At 38.3% G+C, this 14,021-nt stretch overlaps 1 protein-coding gene across 1 annotated transcript in view; it reads right to left on the bottom strand.

Annotated features, from left to right (window-relative positions):
• Positions 1-14,021, bottom strand: part of CDH12 (cadherin 12) — a 490,487-nt gene that overhangs the window by 348,918 nt on the left and 127,548 nt on the right. The window lies entirely within an intron of this gene.

The following is a 14,021-nucleotide window of genomic DNA, read 5'->3' as shown; positions in this document are numbered from 1 at the left end:
ATATGTATATCTACATATGTCACCTTTTCTTTATTCATTCATGTCAATGGACACAGGTTGCTTCCATGTCCTGGTTCTTGTAAGTAGTGCTGCTATAGATATTGGAAAGCATACATCTTTTTGAATTAGAATTCTTTACTGGGATTATGCTTTTTAAAGTGAACTGAGAGTAGGATTTCATAGCCTTAGGACAACTGACATTTGGGGTTGGATAACTCTTTGTTGCTGGGGGGCCAGCATGTACATTTTGTGAATCCTAGAAACACCCCCTATCCTTCACTCAATAGATGACAGTAGCATCCTCCCCCACTGCTAGTTGTGATAACCAAAAAATGTCTCCAGCCATTGCCAAATATCCCCTGAAAGGAGCAAAATAGATCAAGATTTAGAATCACAGATTTAGAGAATAAGGAAAAAACAAAGCAGTTTTAAAGAAACAAAAAATCATCTGAAGTTAGAGAATAGGAAGTATATGACTATGCATGAAAGAACATTCACTCGAAGGATTAACACTGAAGATGAAGCTCCAAAACTTTGGCTACCTGATGCAAAGAGCTGACTCATTGGAAAAGACCTTGATGCTGGGAAAGAGGAAAATGAGAAGAGGATGGCAGACACTGAGATGGTTGGATGGCATCACTTACTCAATGGACATGAATTTGAGTGAACTCCCAGAGATAGTGGAGGACAGAGGAACCTGGCGGGCTATAGTTAATGAGGTTGCAAAGAGTCAGACAGGACTTAATGATTGAGCAACAACAACAATGAAAGAATAACGTAAATTTGCTAAACGAAAATGATCTAAGATGTATGCAATTGAGAAAAATGTCAGATGGCTTTATAAGGCTTTATAAGCTTTAATGTTTAAAAAAATGCTTCTCTAGTCCTGGCATACTAGAAATACTGGGATACAGAGGAATTATTTCATATATGGTGTGTGACTCAAAGCAACCTTGAATCAGTATCAGATGGATAATCTCTACTTTGCATTTAGGTAAAACTGAGCTTTCAACATTTTCCTTACAACACTTTTTTTCATTCTCTTATCTAAGGTTTGTACTAGGTTCTTTGTAATACAGTAGGTAAGGAAACGCACATGATTCTTACCTTTTCTTAAATCAGGAATGGAAAATAAATATAGTCAAATACATAAATGAGGGCAAATTTACCAATGCTGTGGGAAAAGAAAAGCAAATAGAATATCCTGATGGCAAAATTTAAGTGGTCAGAACTTAAATTAGCAAAAGTCTGCCATAGGTGACAATTGCAATGAGAATTAAAAATAAGAGCTATGTTATATTCTTCAAGCAGCAATGGAAAAATGTGACTCCAGCCAGGGAAGCTTCACACATTGGCACTAGGGGACCATTGCCCACAGCCTTCTCAGAGGTTTCCAAAGGTCAAGAATGTCAGAGGTCAGAAATCATATATAGTGCTTCCAAAACAAGACAACTAAAATAAAAATCAACTTATGTTTAATCACATGCCTATAAAACAGGGCATTTTGTCAACCTTTCAGTTGCAATTTGGTTTCGTGATTATTCAGCTAGATATAATATAAAGTATAACGCATTCTTTACATATATTCAAAAGTAAAAAATGTGGGAGCAATTCACTGAAGATAAGATGTGAGATGGGGAGGGTCTAAAAGTTATACTCTGAGAGCATCCTACAATGACTCTCAAAAGGAGAAATAAAGTAAGATCTATTTTTTTTCTGTGGCCTAAAGGGATGCACCTGTTAGCTACCAGCAAAAACATGAACTGTATATATTTTATTGCATCCTTTCATTCTGGCAAAATAATGTTCATAAAAAGTTAACTGAGACTTATATTGTCCAATATGGGAACCACTAGCCATATGTGGCTGTGGAGTTTAAATTTGGCAATTCGATATTGAGATGTCCTCTAACTTTTCAATTATATACCACATTTCAAAAAATTACTACAAAAAATAAGAATGTAAAAGATCTCATTATTGATTTCTACATTTATTTTTTGTTGACATGCTAACAGTTTGGGTAAAGAAGGTTTGTTGTTCACTCGCTAAGTTATGTCTGACTCTGTGATCCCATGTACTGCAGCATGCCAGACTTCTCTGTCCTTCATCATCTCCCAGAGTTTGCTTAAACTCATGTCCACTGAGTGGGTGATGCCATCCAATCATCTCATTCTCTGTTGACCTCTTTTCTCCTTCCCTCAATCAGAAGGTTAAATAAATATAAACTATTACATTAATTTGACCTATTTCTTTTCCTTTTTTAATGTGATTACTAGAAAATTACAATTATAGATGCAGTTTGCATTTGTGACTTGCATTGTTCTCTACCATGTAGCACTGACTTAAATAAGAGTTTAAATCACAACTGTGATTTCTACTTAAGTCATATATATTTTAATATTCAGAATAGAATATCTAGCACATCATGTTTGTATGACAATATATTGGGATGTCAGAGGAAATTTGCAACTATATGCATTAAGCCTGTGTAAAAATAAGGCACATATTTTCCTCAGCTGTTTTCAAGTTTAAATTACTGACATCTAAAGTGTTTGAATTCTTGAACTTTCTGTTTTGCCCATGTTTCTTCCCCTACCCATGTCAATCTGACCCTTGGCATTTACAGAACAAATTGGGGGATAAACATTAGAAAAGATGGATAGCGGGAACTCTAACTTTCCATACCTAGTCTATTGCATATAATTAGGTTGTCTTTTTGCCTTTGTGCTTCATTAATTTTTTTTTCTCCTCCACTTTTTTTGGGGAGGTGTGAGGTATAAAAATTCAAATTTTAGTGAGTATTGACTCCTAAAGTTATTTCTTTAAACAAGTGTCTTTTTATTTCACATCAGCGATTTTTGATATTGGACAGGTAGCTATATTCCATCATCAGCATCATCAGTATAGGTCCAGCTACCCATTACCCTTGAAAGTTGAGGATCCAAAATCTATTTGGACCTCCTTTTAAAGGAGTCTTTCAGAAATTCTAATTAGCTCATGGCTTCTCCCTTTGTTACCCAAGAATCCTTGCTTATTTAAGGGGATTAGCTCATAAATTATTGATAATTGAAGAAGAATATGAAAGTAACATAGAAAGAATGTTTTTTATAAGCTAATTCAGCAACACCTTAAAGATTAACATCACCAAAAACAGCCTTTAAATGCAAAATATTGTCAGGAGGCTGAAGTTAAATGGAGCCACACCGTGGTACAATATCCCCCCATTTCCCTCACCTGGTGCCCACGTCTTGTTCTATCCTTTGACTCTCTCTAGACACATATTCTACTCAGCCCACTGTATTCTTCTACTTTTTCATGCATTCCCCTTTATTTCCCTCTTTCTCTAAGTAGACTGATCCTTACTCATATCCCTGCCATCAAATTACTTTCTCTTTTTTTGTTACAATGCATTTTTATATTTAGAGGAATATTTATTTATGAATAGTTTTGCTGTTATTTTCATTAGGATGGTGATGGTTAGGAGTGACCATACAGGTCTGAGAGATATGCACATAATCTTATCCTTTGCCGTGAATGTTGCTGGTTTGATATGAATTCTGCAGAAGGCAAAGCTTTTTAGGAACTCAAATACCACACTGGAGTGGAAAGATCTGTAATTAACATTGTAAAGTCTTCTCTCTGCTCACTGGGGATGCAACATATAGACCGATGATTATAGTTAATGCTGTAGTGTATGTCTGGAAGTTGTTAAGAGAGTAGATCTTACAAGCCAGGCCTTTTATGATATTCATGAGCCTAACAGTTCATGAACTGCACAATCTCCCTCTGCATCTCTCTAGACCCTGGCCATTCTCTCCTTCTCTCAAACCCTTTATTGATAAATGATATTAACAACACAATAAATTGTATTATAGGTGTATTTGTATGATTATTTTTCCAGTTTTCTGAGTAGAATGACAAAGGGCTAAGAGAGTAGCAATGATGACTCTATTGTCAGCCGTTCTCAGCTGCTCTGTTCCTGGCACCCACAATGGCACACAGTAAGTACCAAACACATCCACAATGGCACACAGTAAGTACCAAACATATCCACAATGGCACACAGTAAGTACCAAACACATCCACAATGGCACACAGTAAGTACCAAACACATCCACAATGGCACACAGTAAGTACCAAACACATCCACAATGGCACACAGTAAGTACCAAACACATCCACAATGGCACACAGTAAGTACCAAACACATCCACAATGGCACACAGTAAGTACCAAACACATATTTGTTAAGTGTGAGCGAGTAAGTCATTGAATGATGGTAGCTAATTTTTATTGAAAACATACTATGTTCCATATAATGTTATGTGTTCTGTATCAGTACAATTGTTCTGAGAAGGAGGATCTATTATACCCATCTGACAGATAAAACAGAGAAACAAAGAATCTAAATGACTTGACGGTTATCCACAGACAAACACATAGGCAGTGTGTTTGAATCTGGGCAGTCTGACTCAGGAGCCCATGCCTTTGGATTCTATTCTACACTATACAATGAATCCATGAATAGATGAGAATTTCAAGGGCTTCAAATCCCAGTAAGAGAATGAGTATGAGCTTAAAGACCTGAGTTTCAAATTCATTTTCCAAATTGAGGACATATTTCAATATTGGGCAGCATAAACTTTCTTAGACTCACTTAGATCTTCTGTGAAATTAGAAGATCTGAAGCAATCAGGTCAGCATAGTTCCTCTGAAGTTAGGAGGTTCAGGAATCCCAGCCCTCACCCAATTTTGTGTGAAAATAGTCACATAATTCTAGGCAGAGAAGGATAAAGGGAAATAAAAAGCTGTAATTGGCAAGGTTGCTGAGCTAACAGGATTAGATGGTGACCGAAAATTCAGAAACTGCACAATAGTCCTGCTAATCCACCCAGCAAGGTGCTGGACAGGCCAGGTGACCCGAAGCTGACAGGAAGATAAGGTCCTTTCCAGCTGTCCAGCTTGTTCCCTCTTAGACTGAACTGGGGGTGCCATCTTGGGGTCAATCACATAAGTGGTCAGCGTGTAGGACCAAAGTGAAGACCCTGAATTCGGGAGTCACTTCCAGTACTGGTATAGTTACATGCGAAGTCACTTCAGTCATGTCAGACTCTTTGTGACCTTATGAACGGTAACCTCCCAGACTCCTCTGTCCAAGGGATTCTCCAGCAAGAATACTGGAGTGGACTGCCATGTACTCCTCTGGGGAATCTTCCTGACCCAGGGATTGAACCCACACCTCTGATGTCTCCTGTATTGGCAGGCAGGTTCTTTACAACTAGCACCACCTGGAAAGTCCCTTGGTATAGTTAAAAAAGAAAAAAAAAATAATAAAATAAGTAAAAAAGATAGGCTTTGGAACAAGAGAGGTCTGAGGACTAATTTCTAATGAAGTCATAGCATAGTTTTATGCTAAGTAACTGTCTGTTAGACAGCATTTGAATTGCAGGGGTGCAATCAACAATATTCTTATGTCTGTACAGCTATATGCATGAAGAAATACAGTATATGCTAATCTCATCACTCAATTAGAACGTGTGTACACTTGTATTTCCTAACTCATAGTATAGCATTATGATCCTAAAATCCACTCCAAGACTATAACATTGCGGTGCTTTAGTTAAAAGGGGGCAGATATTATTTTCAGTGGATGATGCCACTCCCAGCAGATCCCAGTCTCCAGCAACAGTTGTCAGCCAGGGAGCTTTTAAAGGGTTATATCACGACAAATGTAACGTAAGGAGATTGAAGGACTCTGGTTCTTAAGTGAAAGAGGAACAACTCCCTTGGGTATGAAGTGGAGCCAAAATTACAAGGAAAAACGATGTGGAGTCATCAACCTGGGTACACTTGCCCCGATACCAATGGTGCTGTTATAAGAACAAGAATAGAGCCTTGTTCTGAGGTGTCAGCACCCTATGGAAACATGTGAACTTTAACGAAGATGTATTTGTTACAAAGAACATCACCAGAGATGCATTTTATTCCCTATACTGGATTTCGGGCACAGTGTTTAAAATTTTATATTTGTCTATTATTCCTAAACTTTTGTGGAGCCAAAGTGGCTTTCCAAAGACTTTCAAACCCGCAGATGAGTCTCTAGAGCCAAACATTGCTTTTAGCAGAAAGGGAATTTTAAACCACGGTCATATATCAAAGCTGGTGGATACTCAGATGTGAAATACCCACTGACAGCTTTTCCATTGTGTGTGTTCAAAACTGAGAGATACCCAAAGGCTATGGGTTCTGTAGTTTTTGTGTGGTTTTTTTTGGGTGTGCTTGCTTTTTAAATTTTGGGTGTGTTTGCTTTTAAGAATACTTCTGAAAAGGGGTCTATTATATGTGAATTACTCTGAAACTGTCTCTATTACAAGATGTCTTATTAGGCTGACAGGTACAAGTAGTTCTCAACTGTGTGTAACATTCTAAGGCTAACTGCAAAATGGGTAACTCTTTAATAGTGACTATGCCTATGAATTAATTTCTCAAGAGTACTTGTTAAATATTTTATATAACCATGATTTACATGCTTGTATAAAATATAATTTGCATTTTATATAAAAATAAATAATTTATATTTTTATAAACTTTACATATATCTAAGTATCCTCTGTTTTGATATATGACCATATTGCTCATGCTTAGTCAGTCAGTTGTGTCTGACTCTTTGCGACCCCATGGGTTACAGTACATCAGTCTTCCTATCCTTGACCATCTCCTGGAGCTTGCTCAAACTTAGGTCTACTGAGTCACTGATGCCATCCAACCATCTCATCCTCTCTCATCTCCTTCTCCTCCTGCCTTCTATCTTTCCCAGCATCAGGGTCTTTCCAACGAGTTATCTCTTGGAATGCCTTGGAGATGAGCAAATATCCCTACCTCATCTCTGTTGGTCCTAGTAAGCCCACACCAAAAGGAAAGTTTAAACTCTTTCAGGTGCAGTAAAACCTTAACCCCAACTTTCCTATTTTACAAATGACATAAATGAGTAGAGAAGTACTGGTGGTAAACCCCTTTCATTCTCTTTTAGAAGTGAAATAAGGATGCTTGAAGGTAATAGATATTTTATGATTCTGATTTGTGTGGTTCATTAATCCTTGCTCTCTAACTTATCCTGGTGGCTCAGATGGAAGAGAGTCTGCCTGCAATGTGGGATACCTGGGCTCTATCACTGGATTGGGAAGATCCCCTGAAGAAGGAACTGACAATCCACTCCAGTATTCTTGCCTGGGAAATCACATAGATGGAGGAGCCTGGCAGATTACAGTCCATGGGTTTGCAAAGAGTCGGACACGACTGAGCAACTTCACTTTCACATTCTCTGACTTATCCAGACCCTACTCTTTACTCTATATAGTACTTGTACACAGTGAAAGTGAAATTGTCAGTCGTTCAGTCGCATCCAACTCTTTGTGACCCCATGGACTGTAGCCTGACAGGTTCCTCTGTCCATGGCGTTCTTCAGGCAAGAATACTGGAGTGGGTTGCCATGCCCTCCTCCACGGAATCTTCCCAACCAAGGGATTAAACTTGGGTCTCCTGCATTGCAGGCAGATTCTTTACCTTCTGAGCCACCAGGGAAGCTACATATGTATACAATAAATATGCTGTAAATATATAGTATATATGCTACTTATATAGAGTAAATGATACTGATACCTCCAATAAGCTAAAGAAAAATATTATGGGAAAAGAAGAGAAACTCAACATGGGCATCTTTCCAGTATGGATGACAAGGAATACAATCTCTCTTTCCCTCTCAGAGGAGAGATTTGAGTACACATTTATATTCATGGTATGCTTTCAACTGCATTGTTAGAACACTCTTGATGTCATGTCCTGAAATGGCACTTTACCTCTTTGGCCTTCCTCTGAAAAACCAGTAACAATAGTCTCATCATGAGAAATACATTAGACAAGTCCTGACTGAGTGACATTTTCTAAAATGCCAGAGCAGTACTTTTCAAAACTTTGAATGTCATCAAAAACAAGGGAAATATGTAAAGCTATCATAGGCAAGAGATGTCTAAGGAATCATGAAAAGTGGATGTAATACTTGAGATTTTCAAACAGGAAGAGGACATTAGGTAAGAACTTAGAAAATTTGAATAAAGTATGAACTTTAGTTAATAATAATGTGTCAATATTTGTTATTTAATTGTAACAAAATCTTCATGCTAATATAAGATATTATCTTAGAGGTATTGGATATATGTGTTTTCTCTGTACTACTGAATAGTATTCTAAATACAATGGAAATATTGTTTCAATATTTCCGTAAATTTAAAGATGTTCAAAGATAAAGTTTATTAAAAAAAAAAGGAAATCCAGGAATTCAGTAATGATAATATTTAAACAGAAGGGCAAAGGGAATCTCCAGCACAAAATAATGGAAAAAAGAAAAATTCCAAGAGGTATTAATACCAAGGAGGAGAAATTAATGGATTAAAACAAATGATTTGCATGTTTTTAAGTGACAGAGAAAAAGTCATGCTTCTTCTCAAGTATGTTGATGAAATAATGATTAATACAAAAAAGAGGCAATTATTCATTCCTAGAAAATAAAAAATGACTAGAAATGTAACTGAATTGTATTAAAACAAGATTATATTAAAAAAAAATGAGGCTACACTGTTTGAGGCATTTTGAGCTTACTTATTTACCACATGAAACAATACCCTGATGCAAATATTCACAAGAAATATTTGGTTAACAGGCTTCAGCACAAAGTCAGTTCTTAAGAGAGTGAAAAATCTGGCTTAAAACTCAACATTCAAAAAACTAATATCATGGAATTAGGTCCCATCACTTCATGGCAAACAGATGGGTAAGCAATGGAAATAGTGACAGACTTTCTTTTCTTGGGCTTCAAAATCACTGCAGATGGTGACTGCAGCCTTGAAACTAAAACATGCTGGCTCCTTGGAAGAAAAGCTATGATCAAACTAGACAGCATACTAAAAAGCAGAGACATTACTTTGCCTACAAAGGTCCATCTAGTCAAAGCTATGGTTTTTCCAGTAGTCATGTATGAATGTGAGAGTTGGACTATAAAGAAAGCTGAGTGCCAAAGAATTGATGCTTTTGAACTTTGTTGTTTGAGAAGATTCTTGAGAGTCCCTTGGACTGCAAGGAGATCCAACCAGTCCATCCTAAAGGAGATCAGTCCTGGGTGTTCATTGGAAGGACTGATGCTGAGGCTGAAATTCCAGTACTTTGGCCACCTGATGGGAAGAACTTACTCTTTGGAAAAGCCCCTGATATTGGGAAAGATTGAAGGCAGGACAAGAAAGGGATGCAGAGGATGAGATGGTTGAACGGTATCACAACCTGATGGACGTGAGTTTGAGCAAGCTCCAGAAGTTGGTGATGGACAGGGAAGCCTGGCATGCTGCAGTCCATGGGGTTGCAGAGTCAGACATGACTGAGTGACTGAACTCACTGACTTTCTAAGAGACACAGGAAACATTTACATGGAATAATGGGACAAGATCAGTAGAAAAATAACTTCTTCAGAGTTCTGTTCAGAGCACCTGCGCTCAGTCGCTAACTTGTGTCAGACTTTTTATGACCCCATGGGCTATAGCCTGCCAGACCCCTCTGTCCATGGATTTTCCAGGCAAGAATACTGCAGTGGGTTGGCATTTTCTCCTCCTGAAGATCTTCGTGAACCAGGAATCAGACCCGATTCTCTTGAATCTCCTGCATTAGCAAGCGGTTTCTTTACCACTGCAGCACCTGGGAAGCCTCTATTCAGAGACTGCCTTGTAAATGATGGAAATTTTTTTAATGGTAATAATTCAAGGGCTGGAAATAATAGGATATCCATTTATTTTTTTTACCACTTTCATGATGCCTGGAAGAAGGAGGTCTTAAGTTGGAAAATTGTTTGGATTCTTATATTGCACTGAAATTCTGATTCAACAAAATAAGGGAAAATGCTTAGCTCTGAATGATTGAGAAAAACTTACAAGAAGCCAGACATTAGCGACTGATGGATAGCTGCTGAGAAAATCAGCTTACAGTAAGACTGGATTAAATCCCAGTTCTAGAAAAAGAGCCAAGATTGTCTGAAGGATGTTAAACTTCATCACACCCCTGAGTAGTCTTCCTGAATTTTCAATTATATGGGGCTAGTCAGTACTAGAAGGGGAAAAAAAGGAAATTAAAACATGTTCATTCTGTGAGTAAAACTAAATAGAGTATGGAATTCTATACTTCAGAATAGCACATTGAGGGGTTCAGTAGACACTCTTCAAAGCAAAACACCAATTTTACTAAGAAAATTATTTAAAAACAATCCTCAAAATTGCTAGAAATTGTCTTAAGCATATACAATAAACACAGAAACATTCATTTGAGTAACTCTACTACATTTTGGTGGGTTTCCCAAATGTCTCAGTGGATATAGAATTCTCCTGCAATGTAGGAGACACGAGAGATGTGAGTTCAATCCCTGGATCAGGAAGATCTCCTGGAGGAAAGCATGGCCACCCATCCCAGTATTCTTGCCTGGAGAATCCCATCGACAGAGGAGCCTGGTGGGCTACTGTCCATAGGGTCGCAAAAAATTGGACATTACTGAAACGACAGGGCACGCACACACTACATCTTGGTAATAACAGAAAGAGTCTGTGACATTGAGCCATGACTTGCTTTGTTAGATGATATTATTAAATGTACACGTTCCAGGTATGTGTTATAGAAGCTCTCTGCTTTGGGCAGAAGCAGCCAGAAAGCTGAAGGCTCCCACTTTGTCCAGTTCCTAGTCTCAACCTTGGATTTCATCCTGGGAGGAAAAAGCTGGCAGTGGCATTTCCATAGCGTGAGGCCATGCCCTACAGGAAGAGCAGGTGCAGGTCCTCACTGTTGCAGAGCTGAAAGTATTGTTCCCAAGGGAAAGGAAGGCCAAAAGCATAAACAGCTCCAGGGATGCACCTGAGAGGATACACTTTATTTCGAACAGAACATGAACTCCTTGTCTAAAACTACTGTTGACAACAATGGTGATATTGTGCATGCGTGCTAAGTCACTCAGTCAAGCCTGGCTCTTTGCGACCCCATGGACTGTAGCCTGCCAGGCTCCTCTGTCCATGGGATTCTCCAGGCAAGAATACTGAAGTGGGTTGCTATGCCCTCCTCTAGGAGATCTTCCCAACCCAGGGATCAAACCTGCATATCTTATGTCTCCTGCACCAGCAAGTGAGTTATTTATCTCTAGTGCCACCTGGGAAGCAAAGAATTTTGTAAGTCTATGACAAGCAAAATGGAAGAGCAGCTGAGAGTTTAATAGCAAGAACCAGGAAAAGGGCAACAAAGAGGAGCCCTTTGGGATCAGTCAACTCTGGGAAGTAGAAAGATGTGTGCTAAGCTGTACTCATATGTGCTAAGCTGTACTCATCCCTAGAGATTACTGCTGGGATCAGCAAGATATGAAGGAATTCCCTAGGCTGCACTCAGACCATCAACATGGGCAGGTGTGGGTGCAGGGTAGAGGGGTGGTTCACTGGCACAAGGAGCTTAAATACAATTCATACCAATCATCTCTTGCAGTCATGGAGAATGTGTGTATCCCCATTTCTGTGCCCTCGTAGAAGTAATTAGAGGCAGAACCTTTTAGGTATCAGGTCCCACCTAAACATGGAGCAAAAAAGTACAAATTTATTACTCAGTAATGGCAACTTACAAGTCACACAAATATCCAGTGGTAGAGGGCAAAAGTCTGACCACCTAAGGGGCTGCAGCACAGTCACTGGTCGATAGGTGGCTTCTACTGATGCAGGACCAATACCATAGGCAGCCAGGTTGAAAGATGGACAGGAGCAAACAAACATGAACAGGCACATCAGACGCCACACGTTTTGTGGAGGTAATATACTTTTTCAAATAAGTTCACCTAATTCACTGAACAAATATATGACCAAGTAAACAACACCAAGAGCAACTGCCAGGGAAGGGAATTAGAACTTCAATAACTACTGCTGTTACAATATATTACATATAAAGTCCATTCTTCAGCCCTTACAAAGGAACATGTAACTGTGACCCACATATGGGGGTAAAAAAAAAGAGAAATTAGCCTTGGAAGGGTCTCAGATGGTGAACTGAGAAAGCAAAAGCTTCAAACTAGCTACTGTGAACATGGCTTTAGAGTTAATAGGTGTCCACTATATACAACCTGGGGGCCAATTTACAGGGTCCATCTTTGCCTCATTTCTGCAGCAGCAAGTAATGGAATATTATTTGGACTGAAAAGAATAGAATACTGATATGTGCTGCAACATTGATGTACACTGAAAACATAATGCAAAAAGAAAGACACTAGCCACAGAGAGACCATGTGTTGCATGAGTTTAATTCATATGAAATGTCCAAACTGCAAATATATAAAAACAGAGAGTAGATTAGTGGTTGCCTAAGGCTGGTACTTGAGGTAAAGTGTGAAGACTGATTGCTAATGTGTTCGGGACTTCTTCCAGAAAGTACAGAACAGATCTAAAATTAGATTGTGATGATGTTTGCATACTCACGTGAATATACCAATAAAATACTGAATTGCATAGTGCAAGTGGGTAAGTTGTGTGGTATGGAAATAATATCACAATAAAACTATTACCAAAACACATACACAGACACAAGACAAGCACAAATGACCAAATGGAGAACTTCACAGCCAAGATTTTGGACTGGATTTAGGGTACCTGAAATTGTCTTTGTTTCCTGAAATAAATTGAATCAAGTGGAGTCACAATGCACCTGCTAATAGATTTTTACATGATAGTGGTCAGCCTCTACCCCAATACTCACCTATGACTTGTATTTGAGACTATGTTCACTGATTTACCGCTGCTACTAAACTGGGTTTCATCATGGCCACCTAAGTATTATGTACATCCTTTGAATGGTTACAGAAATTCATCGGTGCTGGAGATAGTCCCACATTTTCTCATTTACACTGCATTCTGATTCAGTGGGGTATACTGTTAATGTATGATTTTCTTCCAACACACAAAGGTAATGCATTCTTTCAAATGGTGGTGTTGAACTTGAGTAAAAGAGAGGTCTGAATCCATGCCTTGACTTACTTGCCAGACTAAGCCTTGAAAGCACCCTCACTGATACCCTAAGGCAACCTGATCCAGTGTAAGCAAAAGAACCCTTGGGTTGCAAAAATAGACACCATTCTAATCTTTATGGAGAACCACAAAGACTTAAATAATACTACTGTTAATGGAGTGAAGAGTTTCACTCACCAGAATCCCAGAGGGACTAAATTCAGTGGAAAATGAGGCTGAGATTAGCACAAACTATATTTTTAAGAGGAATGCCTTAAGGAAGAAAGTATTGACTACAAGACCATCATGACAGTGAGGAGACACTGTGGGTTGAAGGTTGGTGGGCCTGGGGAGGGCAGAAGGGAATAGGGAAGGAGATTTTGGAGATGGGTTTTAATTTGGAGGATTTTAGTTGGCATAAAAAGGCATTAGGATGGCCCAGCCTCATATCAGAACAAATTTCAGAACACACAAATAATTAAGGCTATAAAACTATTGGATTTCTGAAAATCAAGAAAATATATTATCTCTAATTAAAAAAAATACTTCTACGTACTGACTAATTTTAAAATGAGTTTCTGACTCCTAAACCTTAAATGAAATACTAGAGAAGTTTTCTTGCAAATTATTTGATGGATAATGAGGGATATATTCAGGTTCATAAATTAATATCAAATTTTAATTTTTCAAATAGAAAAATAGTGGGGGTTGGAGAGGAAAAGGAAGAACTATCACAGGAAAAGAAAAACAATGAGCAGCACATATTCTCTAAATCCATAATTCCAGACAATACTGAGATTGTACAAAGTTTGCAAGACTTTTTTTCCTAGAATTACCTCAAATTCTTCTCTGTCTCTTAATGTACCTAATTACAAAGCTTCAAATGAGAATCATCAAAACTTTTCTATAACTCTCTTTAAAGTCTTCTCCATATTGCTATGGTGTCTCTGCTATATGCCACATTAT

Source organism: Bubalus kerabau, chromosome 18 (assembly GCF_029407905.1).
Source record: "Bubalus kerabau isolate K-KA32 ecotype Philippines breed swamp buffalo chromosome 18, PCC_UOA_SB_1v2, whole genome shotgun sequence".
In the NCBI taxonomy this organism is placed as follows: Eukaryota; Metazoa; Chordata; class Mammalia; order Artiodactyla; family Bovidae; genus Bubalus; species Bubalus kerabau.
The sequence above is the reverse complement of the archived record's forward strand: the minus strand, read 5'-3'. Positions and strand labels throughout refer to the sequence as shown.